Genomic DNA, 13,210 nt, shown 5'->3' with positions numbered 1-13,210 from the left:
ACCAAACATTGTGGGTTTATTATTTAGTAAAGATAATATTTGTCATTGGTTTTGGATTTTAGGGATTACTTTATATTCTTTGTATCGTTGGAACTGTTCGTGTGAATCGAGTGAGATATCGTTCGGAAAGTCGAGTCAAATTCAACAATCCATATCCAGGATGTGAGGTCCCCCAACAAGCCTCCTCATGAGAAGATACATGTCAAAATACTTTGTTATCCGAACTTTAATAGTTTTGACTTCGTCATCCAAAAATTTGATAGCTATGTACCACTTGTCTCAATTGGCAGTGCACACACTCGTGTGACATCATGTTGTTTATTTTTTAAAGGGAAAAATACAAAACTAGCCATTTTTCCTAATTACTTATCAAAAAATAGTCAAAAAAACCCACTTAGCCAAAAATAGCCCACAAAAGAGTAGTCAAGTTTTGGTTGACTACGGTCAACAGAGGATGACTACGGTCAATGCCCGTTGACTACTCTTTTTCCCTAATGGGCTACTGTTTCAAGGGGCCGTTTACTTTTTCGTGATCCATTAGCCCAAAGTATATAATGAAATTTTTTTCAGATTAGGTCATTTTCCTATTGTTTTCTTTTGTTTGGCTACGTTTTTCTCTCAATGGAACACCCGAAGAACAACCAGCTTTGTCTACTTTTCTTAAAAAATTTACCGTGTTTGTGATTAGGAGTAGGTTTTGTTTATGGGGATAAATTTTTTTTTGAAAAAAATTGAAAAAAAAATATAAAACCGTAGGATTCATATGAAACCTACGGTGTACAAGTGCCCAATTCACTGTTTGTGCAGTGTCGACTTGTACACTGTAGGTTTCATATGAAACCGTACAGACGTTTTTTTTTTTGTTTTTTTTAAAGAAAATGGTATCAATAGAATAGGAATTGGATGTATTTTGTTGTGGTATAATTTAAAAAAAAAAAAAAAAAGGCTACCGTAGGTTTCACAAAAAAGCTGTTTTTTTTATTAAAAAAAATTTAATAGCCAATAAACATTTGTATCCCCCCAAAAAAAAACCTTAGCTTTTTTTGCGAAAACCGTAGACTACGGTTTGGGAAACCGTAGGTTTTAAAAAACCTACGGTTTTGAATGTCAAAAATGATTTTTTTTATACAAAACGCGAAACATTAGATGAAATGGCGAAACAGTTGGCGAATCTCGAAACCTACGGTTTCGTGGGCTATTTTTGGCCATTTGCTAATTTTTGGCTAAAAATTGATAATTACCCTCTTAATTTGGCTAGATTAGTAATTGACGCTTTTTTAAATGGTTGTCTAATCACATTTATTAAAGAGAGACGTGCCATGATTATCACACCTATTTTTCTTTCCCATAAAAGACGTGGTTCTTTGTTAGGGTTTCTTTTTGTCTTCCTTTCATCCTTGGAGACTCTCTCTCTCTTCTTAATTTTTGTTCTATAATAGCTATCAATCGATTGGAGGTAAGTTACTTCAACTATTATTCATGTTCCTTTATAACGAGTTATTCAATATTACGAACTGATCCTAGAAGACGGTGAAGAAGTTTCGAACAAGCACTTAAGTATTAATGAATTCCTCTTGGTAAGAAAGGGATTTAAGTAAATATCTTGGAAACGGGTCTTCGTATTTCTCCTACTCTATTCTTTAGTTGGGTGGTGGAGCATTATTGTATCCACATGATTTAACTTAAGCCAAATGTGGTTGTGAAGTTAATAGGGTTTAAACTTCTTTATTGCGCTATCGGGATTATGGCAGAGTTAGGATCATTTTGTCGGTATTATCACATAACCAAAAATAGTGACCGATACACTTTTCACACCTATACCCATGGTTCTGTCGTTCACAATCTGCATAACTCTATACAAAATAGGAAGAGTTGGTTCTTATGGGTAAACTTCAATATATTTGATTTTTTTATGTCCTTCGCAATCATGTTCTTATTCCTTGCAACAAGCCTTATGTTACTACCATGCTTTTAGTGGCACATATTTGTAACATCTCTATTATGACTATGTATTTCCAGAAGTGGTGTTGGCTCTTGCATCAATGAGTCCTTAGTGACACCGTCAATCGAGGAATGCAAAACTTTTTGTTTAAATGAGAGGTACTAGTTTTGGAACGTTCTTCATTAAATGTTTACCTGGGTGATTTCCTCTTTTGTTCCTTATGATTGGCTTTAAATTTTGTATATTTCCTCTTATTGATGTTGAGCTGCTTAACATGAGTTTCATGTAACTCTACAAATGGATCTCGTAAACCAATTTACATAGGGTAATATGAGGGTGAACAGTTTTATAATGGGATGTTGATATAGGTCTAGTTGTTAATGTGGGCCCAGGTTTAGGTGTAAATGTTGGTCTGGATTTCGGTGTTGATATTTCGGATGTGAACATTGATCTTGAGTTCGATACTGATATGGATGCCAATGTGGATATTTCAGATGCCAACATTGATGGTACTGAATTTTTTCATGAATCCTATGATGTTGAGCAAGAGAATCGGCCTGATAATTCTTTTGTATGAGACCACTTCTAAAGAGGACTATGGTGGTTTTGGATTGTCAGTCTTAGGAATGTTGTGTCTACTAGAGAGAATGTGGACAATCCTTTAGGGGGTCGCTTGTAAAGAGGAAACGTCAAGCTAGTTTAAATGTTTTTGATGATTCCTACTTGGTTCGCTTGTTCATTAAACCAATGTACTTAAAAAAATGTACAGTGTTGTAATGAGAATGAAAGTAGGATGCTATAATAAACAAATAAATTCAAAGTGCATTCAGTTTAGTGCATTTACCACCTAAATATGGAAAATGCACCAAATGGAAATGTACTTTCGTTTTTGGTAAAGAAATCAAAGATTAGGGTCAAGGGTAAAATGGTCGTTTCTACAATGGGGTGAATAGATCAAATCATATTCATGCAATTAGTGTTGAAATATTATGAAAGTGAATCTCCCTTGTAAAAACACTAGGATAAAAATGGTAATTTACTCACCCTCCAAAAAAGAAACAGAATCAAGCCCTTACCATGATTTGTCACCCACATTTTTAGGCATACCCCCAACGAACAAGTGTCATTGCAGCCATTTCAACCTCAAAGTAAGTCTCTACGTCATGAACTAATGTTACTGATGAGAATTCATCCTGCATTAATAAAACAGTCATTCTAAAAAAGGGTATTTATGTCCTTTCAAACCAAAAGCAAGTCTCTGTTACACCATTGTACTTTGGTTTTTTTTTCTCATTAAGGCAATGTACTTAAAATAACTTACACATGCAATTTTTAATAAAAATAGAGTGTACTGAGAAATTAAAAGAATCTGATTGTTGCTTGTGGGGGTGTTTTTCTATTCATTCTATATGTTGGACATACTCTGCTACAACTCAGCTCCACCATTTGATCTTCTAAGCTCTGATCCAACGGGGTGGAATGCACCAAGTACAGAATTATTAGACCCTGATCAAGTTGTCAATAAGTAAAATCATTATACATAGAAATTATGTTTTGGTAATATGAATAGGTAAAGATAAAGTGGCAAAGGTGAACTTTGATACCTCTAACCTGAGTGGCGATGGTCGGGAATCAACAAGCTAGTCGGTGATTGTGGTGGTGAGGAAACAGTTGTAGCTTTCATTGTCTTCTTCTCGACCGGTACCGATGTAGCAATCGAGCAATTGCGGGTTGATGCACCAGATGTAGAATCTCTTTTCTGCTTCTTAGAAGACATTGACATAAAAGTCAACACAACGCACACAAGGACAAAGAATAAACAACGATTGAAACACACAAACAGACTTAAAGAAACAACAACAAATAGAAAAATACAAAACACAAGCATCAAAATTTAGTTGAAAAGAGAAACAGGTAAGGAGCATGCCAAAAAAACGGGTAACAACATACTTAAGAAATTGGAAAGACACAGAAGGGAAAAAGGAATTGGTTGTGATAACCCCCAAGAAAATCGGAGATCATTTTATAAACTTGTACAAAATTAAATATGAATATTAGCTCACCAAAAAGCTCATCGATGCAAGAGCCGTGGCCATTTAACTACGGAACTATGAATGATATGAAAAACAGAATGAAGAACACACTAAACTAACATTAGTTTATATAAGAGCAGTGAAAACCAACACCAAAGTTCTCAAGTACAACATGAATGAGAAATTAATACATATGATTTCTTAAACACCAGCACCACCAAAACTTCAACACCAGCCATGATCGATCGTTGTATCAGTGATATTGATCGATCTCTTTTTTCTTTCAAAAACTAACTTCCAATTCCTATTTTTTTCAAAAAAAAACCAATAGATGATAGGACATATAAGGTCTAAAAAGTTCACTGATAAATTTTAACAAACACATGTTGAGCAAACAATTCTAACATTTAATCAAACTTACCATCTCATTTGAAATTGGTCCTTCTACGCTTTAAATCAAAACCTTTCAAACTTAAACATAAGCATCGACCAAAGTTAATGATGCAACTGACAAACCAAAATTCAAAAACCAAAAAGCTTAAAATGTACAAAGGTTGTAAATGAAAGAAGAGTTGGATCGATTCTTACCTTGCCTTAGCGTCGAGTGGAAGACATGTGCCCTTCTTTTCTCATTCATTTTTCAAAATGGTGATCCCGTTAACCACAACTGAAGAAAACAGATGATTAAAAAAATATAGTGAAGCAATAAATGAGGTAAAGTAAGGTGGAATCAATATTAACCCTATAAATGAAGTCTATAAATATTTGGATAGAATTTAGGGTTCGAGAAGGACAGGTACGAAACGATTGAAACAAAGCGAAGAAATTTGAGAACACAAGATACCTGGAGTACCAACTATGATGTGAACTCGGAGAAAAACCATTACCGATTAAAGAAAAACAATCGAAAATGAAGACGGATCAAAGAGACAAAGATGGGAGGAGACAAGATTTCACTCTCTCGTATGCCTCCAATATCGACATAGTGAAAAAAAACCTTATTTTTGTGGCGTTATCACGTGTAACAATGAAGAACATGGTGTTGACAACTGAATGGAAGAAGTAGGCAATGATACAGGCCAGGAACCAAATTTGTTAACTTGTAGAAAGTTTTGTCGCCAATTACTAAATTTCACAAAAGTAACTGTTCATAAGGTCACCCGCTTTTAATATTATATATAAATGAAAAAAATGGCTTAAGATTTGGGAGGTTACAATTAACTAATTTACTATGGTTTGGTTGTTATCGGTTGTAACACCCCGATGATTTTTTTAAACAAATCCAAATTGTTTTGGTTTTTGAGGGACCACTTTTTGATAAAAATGATTGTATATCATAAATTAAAAAACACAACATTTTATTGTTTAAAAAGGTCGAGTGTTACAGATGACTCCTCTATGAACTCACCAAATTTGGGATGGATGAATTTGCCAAGTTCATCATTGCATATTATATATTTGTTTTTGGGACTTTGTGAAAAGCATGGATCAATAAAAGACATTTGGATACCTAAGCAATTTCAATTCAATATGCATTCTAGGTAGATCATGGAAACATAATTCATGTGGATGGTCTTTGAAAAGTTAGTGTTGAGACTTAGGAGGAGTACCTTTTGAGACTTTCACAATATGTAGATGTATTAATATTGTATAATGTTGGATTAAAGATTATAACTCTACATGTAAAATAATGTGTGTATGGGATACATATCATGTATAGCAGATGGCATCATGTGTAAGACGATTCAGTGACCACGATAAGGGGATGGTGTTTGGGAACAACTAGTGACATCAATTTAGACGTGGTCAGGTATAATGTGACTATTATTTCATGTATTGTTTGTTATTGGGTGTACACCTGCTATAATGACATTGTTCTTAATGTACGAGGATAGGATATTGATATACAATAATCCATAAGGCAAAAAAATTTGGGATGTCATATCTTGAGTATGGAAAAGCAAGATACCAATATCATTTTATACGCGAAATCATAAAGGTTATTTGTATAAGTCAACATTGGTTGGCTCCATCAGTTTCAACCCCTTAAATACTCACCATTATGACAATGAAGGGTCATTAACAAATATAAGTAAAGTTGTATATAATTTTTGTTTGAAAAATGACAAACCAAAATCGATCCTATATAACTCAAAGTCAAAGACGGGGTAAAACATTCTAGTAGAATAGAAGATCTTCAAGATTACCACCAAAAACACATCAAATCTTCACATCTACTTCACTTGATACACCCACACACTAAAAGAAAGGAAACCAATCCAATAACTCACTTCAAAGTAGAATGGAGGCTGCAAAATAGGGTTTGTTCCCGGATATTAGGGTTAGGCTACCTTAAATATGTGATAACTTTCAATTTAGGCCCTCAAAGGACAAGAAAACGAACCCATGACTCCTCTATATGATCAAGTATCATTTTCTTGCACATTTAGCCCTTAGAATTGAACTTTAACCCAACATAAAGGTAACTTAACGGAAAGACATGACGGAACTAACCATGGTGATGGAATGGAAAATTTCGGTTCGTTACATTTAGGCAACTAGATTGGTGATGATGTGTGAAAAGAATAATGATGATTTTGTTCATATAGTGAAGGTGGATGTAGCACATGGTAGGAGTTGATGGTAGGTGTTGTTGGTTTTAAGTAGTAGTCAATGATGATGACACAAAGCTGTTGGTCGGGTTGTGTTCGGTAGAGGAAACCAAAATATTATGTCTATTTCCTTATCCCCAGGCAATGTCTCCATACTAAGCTCTTCCTCCTGAGTAAACTCAACAGTCTCATTGGAAGTCCGAACGACTATAATATGCTCCTTGAACCTGACAATTAACATATCTATGATCCGCCTAATGACACCAAGCAAATTCTCTGGTAAGGTTTTTGAAACCTCAGCAACCATCTAACCATGCAGTTTGACGTTGTTCGCACGAATCCTAGAGCTCTCTTCTCCATGCCGAGTAGTCGGTGTGTTTTTTAACATAAAAAGAACTCATAACCGCCTATCCAAAGGGTTATCATTACACTACTCTCTATCTATTCATCCTTCGGTGTCCTAGATCACCATTTTCAATCGAATGGAAACCCATTTCAACGATGTACAAGCATACTATCTATATGCTCACTAGCTCATACTCAACCCCTTGGGTTCCACGTGACTTTTCCCAAATCAAGCGTGGATCCTGTCTTTCTGATAGTAGGTGTAACGCCCTGTTCCGAATTGGTTCCTAATGCGGGGTGGTGACCCGAAGACCGAGTATCATCAGGTGTAAGGCCTTTGAGGAAAACAAATTTAGACCCATTTGAGTGTGGGTAGGGTAATTGGGGCGATCCAGGAAGTTCGGTTTGTGTTTTGGAGCCAAGGGGTATTTCGGTAAAGTGTCAGTTTGGGATTTTATGGAATTTGGATTTTTGTTCGAGAGGTTTTAAGGCATGTATTGGTTTATAGAAGCGTAGAGCTTCTCATTACCTTTTCATGAATGTAAGGATCATTGGAAACGGACTTAGAACGAAGAAGTTATGGCCTTCGGAATTTTTAGTGGTTTTAGGGTGAAACCGGATACGCGGGGCGTACACAAGTATACGTGGGGTGTACTAGTGCTAAGGCCGATACGTTGGGCGTACAATGGCGTACGTTGGGCGTACTGAACAGAATAATCGCGGATGACCAAAGGAGTACGTTGGGCGTACCAGAAGTACGTTGGGCGTACTCCAATCAGACCCAAACCCTATTTTAGGGTCTTGGACCCTATTTAAGCTCCTTATCTCATCACTTAACCCTAATATCTTCAGCCTCCTTCCCTCTAAACTCTAGAATCAAAACCCTAGCCCCTATTTGAGTGGTTTTTGAGCTTTTGGTAGTATTTCAAGCTTTTTAGTGTTCATAGAAGAAGAAGGAACTTCTTGGAGAAGTGTGGGATGGCTTGAAGCTTTTGGATCCAGTATTGTTGCATCTTGATCTACATTTTGCAGGTATAAAGTTTCTATCTTGATGTAACAGCCCAAATTTCCAAATAAAATTTTCATTTTTAGATAACCAAAACATTCCCATAAAATATGAAATCTCAATAACAATTGTTTTCAAAATCAATAACATCAAACATTTTATTCAAAATATCAGAGTGTCCCCAAATAAAATCGTCGGAGAGTGCATGTCACGCCATCAAACCTTGCCCTTGCCCTTAGGCTCTGAAGTACCTGAAACAATCAACAAAATGTAAGCTAATGCTTAGTGAATCCCCCAGAGCATACCCTACACAATCCACATAGTCAAACCATGAATACAACATATAGGGATGTCATGTAAACCCTCCAAGGTCTTATACTGAGTGCCACTGGAACCCCCACGTAGTCTTAACTACCTTCCATGGGAACCCCCGCATGGTCTACCTGCCATGGAAACCCCCACATGGTCTTCACTAACTGCCATGGGAACCCCCACATGGTCTTCACTAGCTGTCATGGGAACCCCCACATGGTATTCAGTAACCCAAGAAATATCATAAGGGCTAAACATACAAACATACTAGGATGCCATGGAAACCCTCCAACGTCTTACACCAAATGCCATGGGAACCCCCACATGGTCTTAATCTACTTCCACGAGAACCCCCCTGGGGTCTTCCATGCAAATGCCATATCAACATAACACATAATCAATCTAGCAATCCACATATCATAAAATGGGTCGGCCTTGGTACCTTAGACCCATTGGTATGGTGATGAGACTCACCTCTGTCTGCTGAACTCAAAAGTTGCTCGCCTAACAATCCGAAACCACCCGTGTGAACCATAATGCCATTAACCCAAAATTAGGATTGTATATAATCTGATTAAAGAGCCCAATTACCTAAGCCCAAGTCCTTCCATAGTAGCCCAAAAGTCTTTCCTTTGTTAATGGGCTTAGAGTCCATGTCCAAAGCTATTAATGGGCCACATGGCCCAATAAGGCCCAACCATAGCAACCATGGCCCAAAACAGATAAATTAGACCACCAACTCAAAACATGACCAGGCCCAATAACTGATTAAGGCCCAAAGGGTTTACAAGTCCAAAACAAACCCAAAGTCCAACTGGAGTGCGTACGCCCTGCATACCACTCCAGTACGCTCAGCGTACTACCCCTTCAAGCAGTACGCGCTGCGTATCCACTCTACACGCGTCGTACAAGCCGAATGTGCACATTTGACCATTAAGTGCTTACTACTTGGGATTTCAACGTCCAAATTTAGATCTGAGTCCATTAAGATGTCCTAAGGCATAAAGTTGGCAACTTTATGCCTTTGCATGCTCCATATGTCCCCAACAACCCATTAAGACCTTTCCAAGGGTCTTAATTCATGCATGAGTTCAAAACATTCAACAAGACTGCATTTTTATGGTATGAATGAACCAAGGGACCTCATATCTATCCTTCCTAAGATCTAGAGTTGCTCATACTCTGATATGATTCATGAACACAAAAAGGGACTATATAGAAAACCCTAGCTTTAGAAATGAAAATGATGACCAAGGAAGAAGCTTTTTACCTCCTCAAGCTTCCTAAGCTGCTCTAAATGCAAGATCCAGAAGCCCTTTCTCGCTCAAGCTTGTTCCCTCCTCTTCCTTTTAGCTAACACACCAAGAAGATGGTATTAAAGCACTCACAAGCTCAAGAACACACACTCTAATGATTCTAGGGTTTTAGGGACGTTTGAGGGTGAAGGAGGCTGGTTAGGGTGGTGCTTATATGAGATAAGGATGCTTATATAGGTATTAGGTCCGAAAATAAAGGTTTTGCCCTTCTGTCGCGTACGCCCCGCGTACGCGGTCATCCTCCGCGATCATCCATCCTTTGTACATTAAGCGTACTTCTGAAGTACACCCCGCGTACTAAGGGACCATTATGCTATATTTTTCATTTAAAGGGTTCAAATGGTAATTACCTGATTTGGAGTATTACAACTCTGCACCACTTGAACTAGACTTCGTCCTCGAAGTCAGCCGATGCAAACAGATCCGGATAATGCTCTCGCATCTCATCTTCCGGCTCCCATGTCCATTTGGAGCCTCTTTGGTGCTGCCATTGTACCTTCACTAGCTTTACCTCTTTGATGCGAAGAACCTTAGTTTTCTTGTCTAAAACCGCAATGGGCCTCTCAATGTAGTTCAGGCTCTCATCTACCTTAATGACGTCCAAATAAATAACTGTGGCCATGTATGTCACACACTTCCACAACTGAGACACATGGAAGGTGTTATGAATCTGGCTAAGCTCGTCCGACATTTCCAAACGGTAAGCCACCTTTCCCACCCGGGCAGAAATCCTGAACGGACCAATATATCGAGGCCCTAACTAGCCCCTCTTCGAAACCTAATGATACCCTTCCATGGTGACACTTTCAGTATGACGAAATTTCCCACCTGAAACTCGAGATCCGATAGGCGTCAGTCAGCATGACTCTTCTGACGGCTCTGTACGAACCGCAATCTGTCGCGCACCTGCTGAATCAACTCGGTAGTCTTGAGCACCACCTCGGTGCTTCCTATGACTCGATGTCCAACCTCACCCCAACAAACTAGGGTCCTACTCCTCCGACCATACAACATCTCAAACGGGGGTCGGTCGATATTAGCTTGATAACTATTGTTATATGAAAACTCTGCTAGTGGGAGGTATGTATCCTAACTACCTCTAAAATCCAGTACGCAATCCCGAAGCATATCCTCGAGTGTCTGGATCGTCCTCTCATTCTGTCCATCTGTCTGGGGGTGGTAAGCAGTTCTGAAATGTAACTGAGTGCCCAACTCTTCGTGGAACTTCCTCCAAAACCTGGATGTAAAACGGACATCCCGGTTGGAGACCACCGACACTGGCACCTCGTGCCTGACCACCACTTCTTACACTTAAATATATGCCAATTTCTTAGCAGAGATACTCTCGGGGATCGGAATAAAATGGGCACTCTTCGTCAATCTATCCACAATGACCCAAATGGAGTCCACACCCCTTGCCGTCCTTAGTAACTTGTCGTGAGGTCTCTAATGTTCGGCCTTGACCTTCCTGCAGGTCAAGCACCGCTTCACGAACCACACAATCTCCTGCTTCATCCAGGGCCACCAGTAACTCAACCTTAGATCCATATACATCTTTGTGGCCCCCAGGTGAATAAAGAACTTGGATTTGTGTGCCTCCTCCAAGATCTGCTGTCTCACTCCCTCGGATACTGGTACCCACACTCGGCCACACTGTGTCAGGAGACCTCGACTATCCCGAACAAACAAGGGAATCTGACCCCGAATCCGCTCTATCTTCCAGTTCTCTTTCTTCAAACCCTCCACCTGAGCCTCCTTGATCATATCCAACAATCGAGAGATCACGGTCATCCTCAAACAAACGTCCCTAATCGGAGCACTTGCCGCCTTGTGGCTCAAAGCATCGGCCACCACATTGGCCTTCCCTAGGTGGTACAAGATTTCACAATCATAATCCTTCAGTACATATAACCACCGCCTCTGCTACATGTTCAGGTTCTGCTGATCCATCAAATACTTCAAACTTTTTTTATCAGTAAAGATGGTGAACTGAACTCCGTACAAGTAATGCCTCGAAATTTTGAGGTCAAACACCACTGCCCCCAATTCCAGGACGTGAATGGGGTAGTTCGCCAAATGAGGCTTCAGCTGCCTCGAGGCGTAGGCGATCACATGCCCCCTCCGCATCAAAACAACGCCTAACCCTGTGATAGACGTATCACAATACACCACCAAATCCTCCAACCCATCGGGTAGTGCCAAAATCGGGGCCTCACATAACCTCTGTCTCAAGGTCTCGAAATCCAACTGTTGGTACGGGCCCCACCGAAATGCCAGATTCTTTTTGGTCAACCGGGTCAAAGGCACCACAATCTTGGAGAAATCCTGAATGAATCTCTGATAGTAACCCGCTAAACCCAAGAAGCTACTAATCTCAAATGCATTCTTTGGTACTTCCCACCGCATCACTGCCTCAATCTTGGCTGGATCAACCAAAATACCCTCTTGGTTGATGATGTGCCCCAAAAACTGGACCTCTCAGAACCAGAAATCACACTTCGAGAACTTGGCATAGAGCCTTTCCGTCCTCAGTGTCTCCAATATCTCCCTCAGATGCTGCTCCTTGGTCTTAGAATAGACCAAGATATCATCGATAAAAATGATCACAGACCGATCCAACATCGGCCTACACACCCTATTCATGAGATCCATGAACGCTGCTGGGGCATTGGTGAGCCCGAATGGCATCACCACAAACTCATAGTGTCCGTACCGAGTCCTGAAAGCTGTCTTCGGTATATCTTCATCCCTAATCCTCATCTGATGGTACCCCGCGACCAAAGATCAATCTTGGAAAACAAAGACGCATCATGCAGCTGATCGAACAAATCATCGATCCTCGGGAGCGGATAACGGTTTTTCACCATTAACTTGTTCAGCTCTCGATAATCAATACACATCTTGTGTGACTCGTCCTTCTTCTTCACAAATAGGATCGGTGCTCCCCACGGGGAACTGCTCAGACGAATAAACCCTCGGTCTAGCAGCTCCTGAAGCTGCGTAGACAGCTCCTGCATCTCAGGTGAAGCTAGCCGGTACGGTGCCTTAGCTATCGGAGCGGCACCCGACACAAATCAATGTGAAACTATACTTGCCTCTCCGGAGGCACCCCATGCAACTCCTGGGGAAAGACATCATGAAAATTATGTACAACCGATACACTGTCCAAATCTGTCGGGGTCTCAACCCACGTATCCGAGATATATGCCAAAAATCCCGAACAACCCTGATGGAGAAGTCTCCTAGCCCTTGCAGCTGAACAGAGGGTTGGCCCCTGCGAGGCCCTCTCACCATGAATAACTAATTCTCCCCCACTTGGGGTTTGAACTCTCACTAGATGGCGCTCGCAATCTACCATGGGCCCATTGGCCCCCCAAGCAGTCCATCCCGACGATCACCTTTATCCCTCGCAATGGTATAGGAACCAAATCAACACGGAACCTCTCCCCAAACACATTCAGGACACAGTCCCGATATACCCTTGCAGCACTCATGGTGCGGTCATCCGCAATCTCAACCTCAATAGGGGAATCCAAAGTTACCGAAGCATCCTGTAACTTCTTGATAAGCGCAAGAGATACAAACGCTCGAGTAGCTCCCGAATCGAACAGAGCATGAGCCGACATACCATTAACCAAAAAGGT

General features: G+C 40.0%; 2 long non-coding RNA genes across 4 annotated transcripts; one reads left to right on the top strand and one right to left on the bottom strand.

The window, feature by feature from the left end:
* Nucleotides 1–1,346: 1,346 nt before the first annotated feature.
* On the top strand, nucleotides 1,347–2,658 carry LOC145116704 (uncharacterized). Of its 2 annotated transcripts, XR_013712272.1 has the most exons (3): nucleotides 1,347–1,456; nucleotides 2,020–2,100; nucleotides 2,437–2,658. It is a non-coding gene; the product is annotated as an uncharacterized LOC145116704 (long non-coding RNA). The 2 variants fall into 2 exon arrangements; XR_013712271.1 differs by having other exon boundaries at nucleotides 1,363–2,100.
* A 487-nt stretch (nucleotides 2,659–3,145) lies between these two features.
* LOC145117501 (uncharacterized) lies at nucleotides 3,146–4,989 on the bottom strand. 2 transcript variants are annotated; one of them, XR_013712693.1, is made up of 4 exons: nucleotides 4,820–4,989; nucleotides 4,564–4,642; nucleotides 3,547–3,704; nucleotides 3,146–3,448 (listed from the first exon to the last, which is right to left on the bottom strand). It is a non-coding gene; the product is annotated as an uncharacterized LOC145117501 (long non-coding RNA). The 2 variants fall into 2 exon arrangements; XR_013712692.1 differs by having other exon boundaries at nucleotides 3,547–3,701.
* Nucleotides 4,990–13,210: the final 8,221 nt, after the last annotated feature.

The sequence above is a fragment of the Lactuca virosa genome, chromosome 5, assembly GCF_052849685.1.
Source record: "Lactuca virosa cultivar CGN04683 chromosome 5, Lactuca_virosa_CGN04683_v6, whole genome shotgun sequence".
In the NCBI taxonomy this organism is placed as follows: Eukaryota; Viridiplantae; Streptophyta; class Magnoliopsida; order Asterales; family Asteraceae; genus Lactuca; species Lactuca virosa.
The sequence above is the reverse complement of the archived record's forward strand: the minus strand, read 5'-3'. Positions and strand labels throughout refer to the sequence as shown.